Source organism: Perca flavescens, chromosome 21 (assembly GCF_004354835.1).
Source record: "Perca flavescens isolate YP-PL-M2 chromosome 21, PFLA_1.0, whole genome shotgun sequence".
Lineage (NCBI taxonomy): Eukaryota > Metazoa > Chordata > Actinopteri > Perciformes > Percidae > Perca > Perca flavescens.
The window spans coordinates 11,950,820-11,968,401 of NC_041351.1; the positions used below are offsets into that span (position 1 = coordinate 11,950,820).

At 43.3% G+C, this 17,582-nt stretch overlaps 1 protein-coding gene across 4 annotated transcripts in view; it reads left to right on the forward strand.

The window, feature by feature from the left end:
- Positions 1-17,582, forward strand: part of LOC114548302 (zinc finger MIZ domain-containing protein 1) — a 105,661-nt gene that overhangs the window by 48,401 nt on the left and 39,678 nt on the right. The gene's annotated exons all lie outside the window — the stretch shown is intronic.

Sequence of the window (17,582 nt, forward strand, 5' to 3'; positions counted from 1 at the left end):
GTCTTTGATTATTTGGCCTTTCTCTATTTCCCTGGGGAAATGTTGGTGCGTCAAGCCTGGCAGAGTCTTTGCCATGACCAGGAGGGAACTTTGATTGGTTCCTGATGTGTGGACACAGCAGTCGTGTCTCAGGGGTCCACAGCAATTTATCATGAGGATATTAAATGACCTAATGGCTAAATTATTTGCTCAGAACTAACCTGAAGGAATCTCTGTGTTTGTAAGGGGTTGAGATGTCGAGCCACTGTTCTGTCTCTGAGATGCAATTTACTGTGCTATGAAAGTGTACATATTCTGCAATCAAGCCGATGAGTAACTCTGTGTAACAGAGGCCTGACAAGCGTTGTAGTAAAGACTGTGCTGCATTGACGCTGGCCTCTCTCAGCTCGCCCTCTCTCCCACCAACAGGAACTGGCTAATTTCCTGAACTTGATATACCATTTGGTCGACACAGAGGGAAACATCTGAGAGAGGGGATCTCAGAGAATTCTCTGCTTTAAAAAGCTTAATGAGTGTTCAAATCTCTGGGTCAACGCTTTTTAATGTTTTACAGGTGACACAGGAGTTTTTCTCGCTGACTTTGGAGGAACCTTAAAAGGAAAAGTGAGCAGTCAGGAAATGAGTTTTGCAGGGTAAAGAGGAGGAACTCCTTCTTTTGGGGGGTTCCTCAGATTCCCCTCATGCTCAGTCGTTGCCTCATTAGCAGAGTCATTCACAGATTCCCTCCGTCTGCTCTCACAATATCAGAAGGCATCGGATCACCTGCACAGCCTTCAGTGTGTAGTTTTCAATCACTACTTCAAAGAATCGGATACTTATCTTGACTCAGTTTATGGAGAATGATTGTGTCTATTTCTCTAACCTTGGTAGCGTTCTGTGTCAAAGTTCACAACCTAAGCTGCAGGTCATCTCTCTGCTCGGTTTGCAATATGACCCTCTCTCCTGACGGACCGACCTCCTTCCCCCCTCTCTCTCTTTCTCTCGCTTTCCTTTCCTGATGACCCTACAAAGTGGCTAACATGTGTAACTTCCCCCATTGATTTAGATGAAATCTTGACCGCACGCAGCATGATCTGCTGGCCCTGCACCGATCCCTCCACCAACCGTAGAGCTTTCTGTTTTTTTAAATAGAACTATACTTTTGATTTGCTTTCAAATGGTGGTGCTGGTGCAATAAAAAAGGAATAATTTCCAGACAAAGCACTTGTCTGCCTCTGTACAGCTCAAGCATTAAACTTGTGCAGAGTATTACTTGAGCATATTGATCGGAGTCCTCTGCAGTAGAGAGGGAAGTGTGCAAAATCAATGCTTTATTTTCCCCTAGGCTAGCCTTGTTCATGCTTGTTTTTTTTTGTCAGTGAAAATGAGAGGAAAACAAGGGAGAAACCATTTACTTCCACTGTATTCCATCCTTTGTAGTGATTGTAGTGACTCATTTCAGCAAATTCAGCCTTGTACTTTGTCATCTCTTTGGCCCACATACTTTTTCACTTCTTATCGCCATTGCATTCGCAAGCATGAATCTACCTCTTTATTGTGGTGGGTGGGTGATGTCATGCTTGGTTTTTTCAGTAATTGTATTGTGAGGTTACGTGTGTCACTTTGCCACTCTGGTAAACGTATAGTGGAGTCTGTGTTCTTGTTGACACCATTGGATGTCTTATTTTGTCCAACCAACAGTCCAAAAACTGAGGATATTCAGTTTAAAATTATATAAAACAGAGAATACCAACAAATTATCACATTGGAGAAGCTGCAACCAGATCATTTTTTTAATTTGTGCTCAGAAAATGGCTTAAATGATTAACCGATTATCAAAATAATTCCAGATTAATATTTTGTTGATCGGCTGATGGATTAATCAACTAGTCTTTGAAGCACTATATACAAGTACGGCCTGTTTACAAGACACAACAAATTGATATAAACCAGATCTAGAGTGCAGCACGTACATATTTAAATGATACCACTCCAAAAATTAAGAACACTCAATCACACATCAGTTTGAACAGTACAGATGAAAATGGGATCCACAATCCACTTGTCCCAGGTCTATTCTCCTCCTGAATATTTTTGAATCTGCCAACCTCAATAGCCAGAATGCCAGCTCTCAAATCTGCCACTAGTCAATATGTTAAGCATCTTAATATGAAATATAGATAAAAGCTTTTGTTGTTAAACACCAAAAACTATTTCTGTAGACATACTGCACAGCGTATTAACCTCCTCCATTATGTGGATGGGAGGTGCATCCTTGGCTGGATATGAAGTCCGAGAGAGGACGGTGTAACCGAAAAGGGGTCATCGAACGGGAACATGGCTGGTGACAGGCTGCCTGCATGTGAGGTGGTTTCGCTAACGAGAAGCCATTGTGCCCTCGGTGAAGGTTAACTCTCTGATTCAGGGAGGCAGGAAGTGTTAGCCGCCTCCCCTGCACTTTTCCCATCCGTGGCCTCTGCCAAGCCTCAGCAGAACAATCCAGCCCCTGTGACTAAGAGGGAGAGAGAGAGAGAGAGAGAGAGAGAGAGAGAGAGAGAGAGAGAAAGACAGAAAGTGGGAGAACCAGAGAGGGGGGGGGTTTGAAAAAAAAGAGTAGAGAGGTCCAATTCTGCAGGGTAACATCAGGCTTCTACGTTATGCAAGTGTTCCCTTTTTGCTTGCCTCACCCGGGGTTTTGATACAGATTGCATGAAGCATGATGTTAATGCAGAACATTCAGTCTGTCCCCTCTTCACCAAAACAGTCTCTATTTAAGGCAACTCAGACATATTTTCCTCTACAATTGGAGTTGCAAAGTGTCCAGCTGTAGCCAGGTTCTAACAGGTTTAAGCTCTGCACCCACACATACACACATCACAAAATGAATATCACGCAATGCACTCAGAGACAAATACCCACACAGAAAATAGATATCTCAAAAGATGTACACACACACACACACACACACACACACACACACACACACACACACACACACACACAAGTCACAACACCTCATACTGAATCAACAATCGCATCTTTGTTAAATTATCCAGGAAATTGTTTGCGGTGCTTTGATAACACAGGTGTTTATATGGTAATACCTTCAGGAGGCTGGATAAGAATGAAACAATAAAGTCATTAGGGTGTTACAAGAAGAAATGAAACCAGGCTCCTTCACACACTGCAACTCATCACAACACACACACACACACACACACACACACACACACACACACACACACACATCAGAAGAGGCTGAACTCTTATACACACACATACACAACCAGAAGAGGCTGAACTCTTATACACAAATTCATTAAATAAAAGCTTTTGTCAGCTGCCTTAATGACCCTTGATGTGTGTGAACCTATGCCAAGTTGTCCATGGAAGAGCAATTTATCTCCACTAGTGTTGTGGTTATATGGCAGATAAAAGAAAATAGAGTAGAATGGAGTTTACACAAGATAGAATAGACCATTCTTAGGAAGGTGGCCTAAGCCATTAAAATAGCTCAATTTAAGGGCTTTTATCTCAAGTGTTGTGGTACAGAGTTTACGTAAGTAATCACTGATATGAGGTGACTGCACCCCACACCCTTTGTGCGATTAAAAAAAAATTGACATAAAGCTTATTTCCATCTGTCAACATTCCTATCCTTCATTTCTCTCCATCCTCACAGGCAGCAACCTTTGCTGAGCTCAATCGGCTCTTACAGTTTTTTTCGATTGCTAAACGACAGTGGGCACAACTGGAGTCACATGTGCAAAACTCTAACTACAGTCTGCACAGCAGCAGTGCATGTGGACCAAACTCTACATCGTTTTTCATTGCTTGAACACAGTTTTCAGAACTCTACACACTTATCCCATGACTTTAACCACAACGTGCACAACGCTGTAGATTTACAGCACTTTGTTCAAATGCTAACGCACTGCTGTCAAAACTGTAAACCACACATTCAAAACAGAATAGCCTAGATTTCAGTCTGGTGCCTATCAAACACTGCTGATTGCAATTTTAGCTGAAAGCCTAAGTAGGTGTCTTATTTTAGACTAGTTAGTGAACATATACGGTATTTATACAGAGAAAGCTCAGAAAGCCTTTTTTTGTATACAAACACGAAATAAGAATGAAACAATTATACACTATACCGTTTGAGAGAAACAGGTAAAAGAGCAAAGATACCAATATGTGCAAGTAAGATGTCTGAGATTATGTACACAGCTATAAAAAAAAAAGTGAAAAACACTATATCTTTACAATAGTAAAACTGCGTTCTTACTGTTTTTCAGAAAGTAATGGCGGTGAAAGCAATAGAAACACCACATTCATTTTTATTTAGAGATGATGCAAACATCCAATGTGATGAAGAAAACTTGCCACATGATGCTGGAGCGAGGCAGGATTAGTCACACTATTCTTTGGTACTGTTACGTATGTACCTTTAGTTTTTTTTCCCCAGTAATTCCATAAATTACTAGAGACAAAATACTATATTGAAGAAAACTTTAAATTTATTCCTTCTTTTTTACCTTATGTAAAAATTGGTATGCTATACAATCTATATTTTGTCCTTCAATAAACTACTGAGTAGTGTAAAAGTCACTCAAATTGTTCAAACTGTAAGGATGAAAAAGTTTGTAATTTCTGTATTGGTGTTTGACGCTAGTGTTTTTACCCTCAGTGTGTTCTGAGTGACAGTGTGTGTTATCTCAGTGAGGCTTGTGCATAGTGTTTGGCTGCACTGAGCCTGTTTTGCAGGTGATGTAAACTGTTTAGCTCATGTGACTGTTGGTAGTGCAGACTGTAGTTTGAGTTTTGCACATGTGACTCCAGTTGTGCCCACTGTTGTTTAGCAATCGGAAAAAAACTGTAAGTTGTGCGAGATGTCATCCGTTCATCTGTAGGCGTTTTAAGCTCAGTTACTGTAGTTACTGTATACATGTTCATGCAATTGCTAGCCAGCAAGTTAAAAATAGAAATACCATGTAAATTACACAACTTTGTAGTCACCAGAAGTTATATTTCCCCTCTAGTATTTCTTTCTAGTTTGACAACTTCTATGATGTTTCTTGTTGTCGTGTTTATTGACATTGCAAGTCCCAGAAGTCCTTGTCCGGCCCTTCCTGCTCAAATACCTTAGCACTTTATGAAGGTTGTAAACAAGCTAATATTGGTTGGGGTTTAACGCAGTCCGACACGTCTTTTGGTGAAATCAGGGCAGTTCAAATCTCCTAATCTGACATAGACAGATTAGACATAAATGCAGTTCAAATCTCCTAATCTGACATAGACAGATTAGACATAAATGTTGTGTGGTCTCATCCAAGCTTCCTGTGAATAGTAATTACTAAATCTTAACTGCCCTTCCTGAAAAAAGTAATCGCAATTCTGCTACATGCTACTGTCCAACACTGCTCTCGTGGAATCATCTATTCCAGACTTAAAAAAACATAGATGCATTTTGTCTGTTTGTCCGGCGGAGGAGCAGTGAAGGATGACAGACAGGCAGGGTGTGAACAAAGATGTATATCCACAAAGGTGCCCTGTCTCATCTGATCCCAACACATCTCTCCTACAAAGGCAGGGCTGTGCACAGCGTGCAGATGCTGCTAGCCTGCCTCTAGGTAAATAATGAATAGGTCACACCTGGTGGTCTCTTACAGGCTCGCTGCAGCCTCTGTCCCTCTCTGGTGGTTTGGGAATGTGTGTGTGTGTGTGTGTGTGTGTGTGTGTGTGGTGGTCTAACATTGATCAAAATTCTCCTGCAGTTTTCGTTTTTGTTGTGTTTTCTTTAACCTTTAGCTACATAGTGTCCTCTTGTATCACACACATAACGTGCTTTAACAGTGTTTGTGCTTTCACTGTGTGTATGGGTGTTCAAAGCAGTGACATTGAGACCCTATAAGAAGCATTAGCGGAGCCTGTGTGTTTGATATGACCACATAAAGATGCGGTCAGTGCCACTTTAAGGTAACAAATGACTGACTTACATCTCTACAGACAGCTAAATTAGAGACTGTGCTTAAATGTGTCCAACAATCCAGTGTACATCATGAGGACGGATGATTTCATAAGAGAAGTCTTTAATGCCTTGGGACCACAAATGGCTGCAAGCTAATTCAATATCATTACTTTTGATCACTTCAAAAAATAGAAGGAGCCACATAAAAGATTTCTCAAATACCCAGTTGAGATGTAATGCATCATCAGTCATGCCAGTAGTCTCCCTCTCTATCAAGAAGGCTTGTCTCATTAAAAATACATGTGGTGCTTTGAGCTGAAGTGTGCCAATCATGCAAGCTTTCCATAATAACTCCTCGTGGTGCTTTACAATCAGCAGGTAATGAGTGGCTACATGCTAAAGTGGATTTTCTACATTTGGCAGCATTCGAGTTAAGGACTAGGGTTGCTACTAAGAATTATTCTATCAAGTTCGATCAAACTATTTGGATCAATTGATGATTATTTAGTCTATAAAATCTTAACAGAGGAGAAAAAACGTGAAAAATGCCCATCACAAGTTTCAAGAGCCCAGGGAGACGTCTTTTTTCTTTTCTTTTTTTTGTCTGATCAACAGTCCAAAACCCAAATAATTTTAATTCACAGTGATATAAAACAGAAGTGCAGCAAACTCTGTCAAGTTTTCTGTCAACAATCAATGAATTCACCTATCATTTCAGGACTAAAAATCACACTACAACTTGGATTTTGCCAAAATCTATATTGCTGTAAGTCTCCACTTAGGGTCCACAAAGCCCCTCAGCCCTGTAAATGTAGATTTTTTTTAGGAGTAGTTTATTTATTTAAGAAGAAACTCTTCCACAAGAGGTAGATATGACTGCTCCAGCCCTGCTTATCAGCAGCGTGGGCTGTGTGTGGCAGAGATAGCGTGCGGTGAGTGCGTCACAGAGAGCTTGTGATTCAGGAGTCAAACAGTGTTTTATCTCGTGTATATCAATCACGGTGCACTGTGCACACGAGCGCCGGAGCTCACCGCATTGTTTGTTGTAGCAACAAACCTACTCTGAAGTGGTATTGTGGTGCCCTTGTTTTTTGCACATTTTTTCTAAAGGTTACTGCTCTGTTGTCAAGAAAGCGGGAGAACAGAGTCCTCAGACTCAAGGTTCACAAAGCTCAGCAACAGCAAGAATAGGAATCATAGGAATTCTATTGACAGCAGCTCCTCCAGTCAATAGTCTTAAAGGGTTTTGTGTTAACACTGACACCACACGAGGCAACAAGCTGCACTCTATAAAATGCACTCCACTCCGCAAGATCAACCGTTGTCATCAAGGAATTAGAGTAACTATCTGCTTTGTGTGTTTTCCTTCTGAGCGAACAGCACAGCGAATCAAAAGAACTGTTTACTGGGCTGAGGTGGAAGTGTAGAACAGCACCATGTTTCCTGTCTGGTGATTTGTAAAATTCTTGAATTAATTTAGGCTCGGAAAGCTGGCTGTGCTTCCAGGGAGTCTTCCCTGTAAACAGTGGAAAGGAGACTCCTGCCCCTCGAGTTCTTTCCATTATGTGTATGTATGTGTGTGTTGCTCACAAACATGCACTTTATTCCCTGCTAGTATTTGAAGTTTTTCACCTAAAAGGTATTATTGATACAAGTGAACAGTCAAAGAATACTTTTGTTTTATTACAACTCTGGTCCTTTTTTCACCATTTTGCCATCTTTTGGTTATGCTAACATCTGGGAAAACGGCAACATCGCTACAATAAAGGCTGACAGGGGGGGTGGGAGGGAACAAACGGGTTCAGATGATGAAACAGGTTGCAACGCAAATTATTGGTTATGAACACAAATGTAAACACAACCGAAGTGTCAGTATTACTGCAAAAGTATGCATGACTACGCTACAGTAGGTACTGCAGATATCGTCAATTAACTTACTGATAGGAATGATACGAGTCATGTAAAAAGGTCCACAACAGCTTGAAGTCAAATATAATCAACAGGCTGTTGAATGCCCACACTTCTTTTTTGTTGTGCTTTGTGTGATCAAGATACTAAATTCTTTCCCAGAGACACTTCTCCATTTCTTGATGTTTCTCCCTACAAGTCCACAGAGGCCAGGAAGAAAAACAACTTCTCCAAGTTTAGTTGTTGAACATAATATTGAATCTTGCATACTGGTATTGACTTGTGTCCCACCAGACCAATTTAATCTGTGATTCAGTTCGTACAGTGCATCCAGCAAAATGAATCATCTTATTAAGCCCCCTTAATGAAACAGTCAGGGTGGACTCTCCATATCTTCTTGCACTAAAAAAAAGCTCATCTAAATGGAAAACACATTGTCTTCATTATTTGCAAGTGTTGAATGAAGGCAGTTGCCATGGTTACAGCCATCGGAGGCTGAAGCCTGGTTTGAGGCCAGAGGGGCTTCAGGAACAAAGTGGCTCCTAATGGTGAGATTGTACAAATGGCTCTCTGAGAGGGTTATATATCGCTGGCATTTCCATGTTGGCCAACACAGTCGCAGCGCAGCAAACGATCAGTTTCACATCATAACCTTGTGTCAAGCCTGGCTCTGGTTAATGAAACAAGATGAATATCACCAAGTTGTTTGCTATTCCACAGCACAGTCTACTAAATATTCTTAGAAATCCATTTCTAAATGGCCATTCTGTATTGCTTTCCAATGCATCCGCTTTCAAAGAGCGGTGCGGAAACTTCAGTGTACACCAATCAAAATGCAGATTGTCTACACAGCATGGTGTCCACCCAGGAGAATTACAGCTGAATACTAAGCAGGAGAAAGCTCTCCGTTTTGACTGCTGTTTATGCTTTTGAGACAGGAAGAGGGAGGCAAAATGAGATAGAGAGAAATGCCAGCGCTTAATTCATTTTCTTGTCTGAATGTAGGTTAAATTACCTTTATATCCCACACTGAATTGCACATTGCAGGTAAATGAGTCACTTGGCAGGTGATAAGCAGCAGTGAAGACACACTGGGAATCAGGGACAAGGTGCCTTTTCGTGGATAGAAAGAGACACATCGCTAATAATAGTGGAAGTGGTCATGCGGGACCTCCCTGCCCTCCGATTCATGTTGGATTATAATTGGTTTACCTGATACGACGCCTTGTGTTTGGATTGTGATGAGGCAGCGGTAAAACAAATTACTAGGGGGTTGACCTTTGGCAGCGTGGTGCTGACCCCAGCTGCCTGACAGGAACACCAACACACCTCAGTGCCATACAAGCCAATCTGGATGTTACTGGGTTAAATAGGATCTGACATAGACACTTGCAGACAAGGGTGTGTGGGTTTGGTTAACACTGAATATTGTTTCCTGCATTTATATACATTTATATCAACCGAGCAAATTACACATAATGATGACATTGTTTATCATGCTTTCCATAACAATGGTAGTCTGTCAAAAGAATTTAAAATGATATGCAAATTTCTGTTATATGAATGCGTCACTCTAATGCAGTCGTCTTACTTACTCTTACTACTTACTGTATTCAGTTTGTATTTAGTTTTGTTAATAGAGCACTCAACGATAGATAATGTTGACTAAAATAGTTAGTCATTTACTGCGCTGTGTGCAGCCCCAACAAGCTCTACCAATCAGAGGACAGCCAGACAGTCGAAACCCAAGCAGATTTCTGATCTCCAACATGAATACAAGAAAGCAATTGAGTTCTGGTGTTTTTTGGTGATTTAAAGCTTCTCTTAAGACTTACTATTGTAAATGCATCAAGGTTCTGCACACTGCTGCGTCTTGTTTGTGCAAGGCTTATTTTTTCCCCTTGAAAACAGGTTGTTCACACGTTTGAAAAGAGCTCTGTTTATGCTGTAGCTGGCCTTAAAGCCCGTTTCATGTCTTTGTTTATCTGACAAGAGAATAGTTCTCAACTCTCAAGAATTGTTTGTCCTTCCTGGGCTCAGACACTCTGCAGTGGAGGATCGAGCGGGACTCTTTTCTCTTGGTGTTTTCTGCGAAACGTTCATTCATGTGATGAAAGAGATCTAGGGCTTTCAAAAGGTCCCTGCATGACGTCTACAATATCCATTTTTTGTGTAGATCAAGACTAGATATACTCCCAATTTGAATTTAAATCCCAGGGAAATTGTCTGCGGCCTGAAAGGCACGTAGCACTGTCTCAAACAGGCGCCGCTCGATATTATAACACAATTTGTATGTTAAAAAGGTCGCCCCTGTTGTTTGGATGTGTTTCTAAGTGTTTGTGTGTTTGTGTGTGTGTGTGTGTGTGTGTGTGTGTGTGTGTGTGTGTGTGTGTGTGTGTGTGTGTGTGTGTGTGTGTGTGTGTGTGTGTGTGTGTGTGTGTGTGTGTGTGTGTGTGTGTGTGTGTGTGTGTGTATCGACCAGTGGAGGATGTGTCGCTGACAGGGCAGCCTCTCTGGCCATTGTGTCGGGGAGGGGAAGCTGCTTGCTTTCAATCCATTATTGACTAATCTCATTAGTCGAGGATCCTAACGCTGAATGAGCAGCAGAAACTGACTTCTCTCCCTCCTTCTCATCGAGATGCACCAATCACGCGCGTGCACACAAACACATTCACATGCAAACGTACACACGTATTGAAGCCCTCTGCCACAGAAGACGGAGTCACTTGTAATTATAGACAGCAGTTTTGAAAGAAGGACGTTTTTTTATTGCCCTTAATTAATCATTTTAATTAAGTGACTGCCTATCTGTGCTTTCTACTGGATTAGCTAATTATATGCTCAGCACTTTCTACTTGTGTCCTGACGTATGTGCATGCGCTCCCCTCGCCTTTGTCCCATGGCTGCTTGTACTGTATCACTGTGACAGCCCGTTCGGTCCGCTGCTCATGGATCACGCTCACCTGTAAAAACAACATATGCTTTGCATATCTGCTCGCTCCTGACAGCGTAAACTTCGCAGTCATGGAAAAGAAGATGCAAAGTCTCTGTGCAAATTTGATTTGCACAGAGTATTAACAATAGTCAGCGATCATGCAGCCAGGTAACTAAAAGGCCGCACACCTCTGCAGTATCACCCAGCAGAGAGAGAGCAGACCACTGCAGAGAGAGATTCATGACCCAGCCAGCCTGTAATTGCTGATGGTTCAGCAATTTTCGGGGGGCTAAAACAGGAGGATACGGAATTTCTCATCTTTTCCCGTTTCCTGCAGCATTCATTTCCTCCTCTCTGATCCAGTGTGTCGTTGTTTCTCTCCCTCGGTGTCTCTCTGCCTCTCACACTTTCCCTCTTTGTCGGTCTGTCTGTTTATGTGTGCGTCTTTAGCTGTGTGTGTGTATGTGTGTGTGTGTGTGTGTGTGTGTGTGTGTGTGTGTGTGTGTGTGTGTGTGTGAAATGCTACTGCAGGCAGCATTGTTTATGTTCACCTGTCAAGCTACCTCAACTTCCCTGATGGATGATGTGGAGCTCTGTTGTTTGCCAGCAGCTAGCGATGGGTTGTAGCTAAATAACATCCATGAACATACAAGATAGCAATATTATACAAGGCATCGATCCACAGGTAGAAAGGTCCTCTCTTCAATAGTAAGGTTAACGTGTGCTTAAACATCAAAGGGATTAGTCGGTCATTAATTGCTCATTAATCATCATTTGCCAAATATTTGCTGGTTTCAGCTTCTCAAATTTAAGAATTTGCTGCTTTTCACTATACAGTACAGTTACATATTAGATATACAGTATATACTAGAGTAATGATGACATGGCGAAACAAACCTCTCTAGCTCACCATTGCTTAATTTATTGAATGACGTGTCAGTTTGGGTGTTCAAATAAGCTTAAAGAACCCTTTGGTGACACATAATGGTATATGAACAGCTCTTCACATTATAAAGCATTTGTGCAAACCATTTCTTTAGCGTGTGTGAAAGAGATTATGTGATGTTTTTTGTGTATATATGAGTTTGAGAGGACGGGGCTGTTATCGCTCCATTTAACAGCATAAGTCTTGAATCCCACAACGCCTCCTCTTTCCTAGCATTCAATATTCATGGATGCTATTTTTAGCTCGCTGTAAGGTTATATAAAATGAGACATACTGTTCTACAAACATGTGATCTGCATCACTGAGACTACTTGCATGCTCTTTGGCTTGCCTTCAGTTTTATTTTTTTATGCTTAAGCAACTAGCATCACACAGTAGGATGGGTGAAATAACATACATTGAATGAAATAATTCAGGTGGCCTCCACGAAGATGTGCACAACATAACATATAGAATAAATGTCTTCACTGTTTAATTGAGGAGTCTGCTAAGTCTACTCCCCTGGAGAATCTCCTTTTTCTCCCCAGACACATTGACATTCTTCACAGCCATATGTGAGATGAGAGGCTTCCCGATTCATTTACACAATGGCAATCAAAACGTGGCTGCCCGTGATCTCTGGCAAATTAGAGTGGTGCAAGCGATGAGGTGTGGACCCGATCAGAGGCCGAGGACGGGAGGTAGATGTCTATCTGTTGCATGGAATTCATCACGTGTGTGTGTGTGTGTGTCCCATGGCTCCACAAGGAAGATTTGTGACACAGATATATGGCAGCCTGTGCTACCTAACCTCTAAATCGCACCACCCCTCCTTTACATACACACACACACTTGATTACAGACACACTCTGCCTGGTCACGGACGGGGCCTGTAGAACGGTGGGTGTATTAAGGGGAAGGGAAGGGAAGGGAAGGAAAGAGAGGCCAAAGCGCTGCAGTCAAAAGCCTCCTCTCTGCGGATCAAGCATCCGCTTGTCTGGTAATGTGTTGTCATTGACCAATTAGGAAATCCAGATCAAACAGGCGCAGAGAATGGCCCCTCGCTGCCCCTCTCCAAGCACTCTGCTCTTTTTAATTGAGCACATTTGTGGAATGAGAGGGTTCTCCCTGGAGGGACCGGTGGCTGCAGATACGAGCAAGCTGTTAACACAGGATCCGTCCGCTCAGCAAGGTTATCAAACAATCTGCTGATATTTTAACTTCATGAGCCATGCCAGTTAGAGGATCCTAATGCAGGTCTGTGGAGTGTAGGAGAGGATTCAAAGTTTAGACCCAAGTTAATGAAAAGAGTGGACATTATGGGTATTTGCTCCTGTGGTATGAGCAAAGTTAATGGAATATGAATCTCCTGAAAGCTGATTGATAAACAGAAACATTGACAACTAATTTTTATAATGAAACGTTCATTTAAAATGAGACTATGTAACTTTGGCTGAACATTGGTCCCAGTAGCAGACTCTATAACGTCCGTTACAGAGCTACAGTACATCGAGCTAAAGTTTGCTAACATTAGCCACCATAAGCTACTGGTCATACCAGACCAAGTAAGGCTGTAGCAGCTAAAAAACCTGAGTGTATCGAATTTAGCAGTGGTGTATTTGATTGCTTATGAAGTCAACTTTTCATTGTAAGAGGAAAACTGTTAATTCTTTCTTCAAAAGTTATATAATCTTGTTTTAATATATTTGTTTTAGACATGATAGAGATTAAACAATTACTCGACAGATCAAAACAATAATTTATAGATGATGACAAGCCAAGATACAGAAACTCTACTTGTGAAATTTTAAAATAGAGATGTTAGTGGTCATTATGATTGCTGGCAGACAGTTTGATGGTATGTCTTCGCAGGCGTCCTTGGTGAAACAGAGAAAGCTCATGTTGCTGCTGTCCATCAGTGTCTGACAGGTTGAGCTCATGCACTATTTAAAAACTCCCTCTCACTCTCTGCGTCTCTCTCCTCCCATTCACTCAGTCACAAAAGGCCAAAGGTCACTGGCACAATAAAGAGACAAGGAGGTCCATCCCCCTGCCCACCAATAACCCCATCGAACACACACACAAGCCAGCAAACACACACACACACACACAATAACTACTGCCTGCACACCGTACACACTTGCAAGACAGTGAACACACAAACATGCACACCCTCGTGTTCTGCTCTCAGCCTTCTTTGAATTCCTTCCCATGTATCTTGCAGCCCGCCTGTCACTCCTCCCCCCAGCGCTATCAGTCTCTCTCTCCCAGACCTCATAATGGCTCCTCCTGGGTAGCGGCTGCGTCTGCGGCTCCCGCTATTTCAAAGTTTTAGCTGGCCGGATTAAGCGTGGTATGTGGAAAATGAACAGCCACTCACAGGAGGGACACATGAGCTGAATGCATAATAAACCAAGAGACTGGCAAGAAAAAAAAGAAAAAAAAGAAAGCAGAGAAAGGAAGGGGGGAACACTCGCTCACAAGTTGTCTAAAGCAGCGTCCGCACCTACACAGCAACAATATCACTCACCGAAATGGAAATAAAATGCCTCTTTGACTTTTCCTCTGTGCTCACAATCAAAGGCAATTTTTAAGTGTTTCTAGGGGTTGAGGGTCGTCGTGACGGCTTTCTTTGTGAGATATTGTGTGCAAATTCACCTCATATTGCAACAGTCAGTGCAGGTTTACACTTTGGCTCGCTGGTTTCATCATTATCATCATCATCATCATCACATGCCTCGAAAATTCCTGGAGGATTGCAGAGCAGAGAGGGGAGCTTGGCAGCGAGCAGCGAGGCTGATAGAGCACCAGAGAGCGCGGGGCTAGCTGTTAGCTCCACACTGTTCTGCTTTTTTTGGTGGGGCGACACACAGTCATGTGGCTCAACTGTGCTGCCTCCAGCACCCTGTGGGATTTGACCCCCACCACACACACACACACACACACACACACTCACACACACACACACACACACACACACACCCCTCCCCTGTTATTAGCGTATGGGTGGAAGGAAATTAAAAGAGTAGCTTTTTGGAGGAGGCGGTAGAGGGCAAACAGGAGAGGGAGAAACCACAACGATGCTCCTCATGTTTGCATGTGAGTTGTAGGACCATCTTTTCTCCCTTTGCTTGCTCTGGTAGCCTGGCGAGTTGGAGGGTGGGGGCTTGGTGGTGAAGAGAGAGTGGCCCCCATCTGCCTTTGTCCTTTCTTTTTTTTCATCGCGGGCGGCGATCGGCCTCTGAGACTTGGTGAAACGTTACACTTGGTTAGAGAGGAGATATTGCTTAGGCCTCTCTATGATCCCCTAACGCTCTGTTTTCTTCTTCTGCTGCTGCTTGGTTTGGGGTTGGGGGTTCAACCACCCCGCCCTCCTGCCCCCACCACCATGCTCCCTTTGCTTTTCTAATCACGCTGCAGATGTGCCTGATGGCTGAACAATCTCTGTGTACTGAACGTGGGGCTCCCGGAGGAATCCAGGAGGCTTGCTTATGTGAGCTGTCATGAAAAAAAAAAAAGTGAGAGGGCAGGGTGGGAGGGAGGGAGTAAATGTGGGTCTGCGTGAGACAGAGAGAGGGAGTGGAGTGAGTTGGAGGGAGAATGGGAGATGGAGAAAGACAGAGGGGAAGAGGGAGAGATCAGTGAACAGCGACAAACGCAGCAGGGGTCCGTGTGTGTGTGTGTGTGTGTGTGTGTGTGTGTGTGTGTGTGTGTGTGTGTGTGTGTGTGTGTGTGTGTGTGTGTGTGTGTGTGTGTGTGTGTGTGTGTGTGTGTGTGTGTGTGAGTGTGTGAGTGTGTGAGTGAGTGAGTGAGTGAGTGAGTGAGTGAGTGAGTGGCACAACTGCTAGCCCACCCTTGCTCATGGTTGCCGCTGGAGCTACAGACCAAACCACATTAAATAAAATAAATCCATTCCCAAGCCTGTTAAGAAGCCATGTGGGGAGGTGTGAGCGTGTGTGTGTGTGTGTGTGTGTGTGTGTGTGTGTGTGTCCATATGTGTGTGCAGCAGAGAAATGGGGGAAGGGAGGAAGAGGTGATGGAGAAGGGCTGAGGGGAGGTAGAGCAGGGAGGTGGGACAGGCAGGAGGCAGCTCATATTATCCTCCATGCCAGCTCTGGATGGAGCCTGCCAAGGATTATGGCACATTCTGTAAAGCAACAATGGAAGCGGCGCCGATTCGTACACATTTCCACCCTCTCTGCTTTTTCCTCCTTCAAACAAAAACACAGCTTTGTCCTTGCTGCCTGCCTAGCCACTTACCAGGCAGAGAACCAGGCAGACACCTGGAGTCCTAGAGCTGCCCTCTCCAAACTAAACACCCCTCCCTCAGAGCAAGAAAATGGCGTCTCTACAATGTTTAGATAATTAAAGGGGAGCTTTCACCTCGGCCTCGGCCGACAGTCGGGAGAAAACAAGACATATCTCAGAATCAAAGCTCATTAAAATCATGGGGGTGAAGAGATGCTTCCTCCTCCTCCTCCTCCTCCTCCTCCTCCCTCATCTTTATCACCCTTAAGCAAGTGCCACAAACAGCCGAGCCCTAGTCAGTGATCGCGCTGATTAGCCCTTTATTGCCTAATTTACCTACAATAGTCAACACACGGGGACCAGATCACCTTGAGCAACGTGTCCCCATGAGGTGCAAGAGTGATGCTGATTTCTCCGCTTAGGCCACCTTGTTCAGTTTTAATAGTGTCAGCAGTACTTTGAGCTTTCGATTAGTGCAGTGTGTGTGCGTGTGCGTGTGCGTGTGTGTGTGTGTGTGTGTGTGTGTGTATTGGTTGAGGGGGGTGTTTCACACAGCTCTGCAGAGGTGTAACACCCTGCCTGTAGTGTTGTTGTTAAGCACATTAGGAGTGACTGAGGGTGTTGTTATGGTATCATGATGCCGGTCCAGCACTCAAGGGGAAGCTGAGAAGATCTGTGCGTGTGGTCGGCATGGTGGCCAGCGCAACCTGCTGTCTTTTTACTCCTGCGGCCACCCTCTTACTATCTTGCCCTGTTGGACTTTGTTGTGGCAACACGTTCCCAGATCTTAACAATTACTTTGGTGAGCACAATATTATCATAAATGATAGCCCAAACTATGTAAAATGTAAGACCCAAGTTGTATGAACTAGAAAAATCCTTTTAGCAGCACTGTGCCAGGCCCCAGAGTAGCCTGACTGTTTTGGTTCACAAGCCATTTATATGAATAAATTAAATCTGTTTACTACTTCCCTGTGCCATGACAGCTCAGCTGAGAGACTGTGTAAAGCGGCGAGGGTTCGTGATCCATTTGTTCTGCTGTGATGGTGGGATAAAGCTAATAATTGTCTACTCTTCTCTCCCTCAGACTGTTTTCATCCTGCAGAGCAGAGGCGCACAACTAGTCTACGTTACTACAGGCTACACACTCTCTTTGAAGATGCAGGGTTGGGTTTTGGGTGTCTGAAATAATGTTTAGCTTCTGACAGTTCAAAAAGCAATCTCTCTTACTTACTGGAGATAACGTTCCGCTTTAGTGTCTTCATTCAACGTTATTTAGCGTTACCATCTTCAAGGTACACTTATGTAACATGATCACGTAATGAGACAAACATGGACGCAGCCTGACAGGAGACAATACTGTCCTCCGCAGGGTGCCGTGTGGAAACAAAGCTTCTAAAGTGGTGGTGCAGGGGGAAAGAAAAACATTGTTTTACCCTAGAGGTGGGCTGATAGCAATGTGAAAAGCCCATTTGAAAAGGTAGGCCTCATCTGTCACTGGGCAATGGAGGAGGCAGCCATGCAGAAGCCCCCTGATTATAAAGAGATAATTTCATCCAATCCTCCGGTGGTGCTCCATCACCTTGCCGCCATCCTCCACTGCTTTTCATATTTGTTCC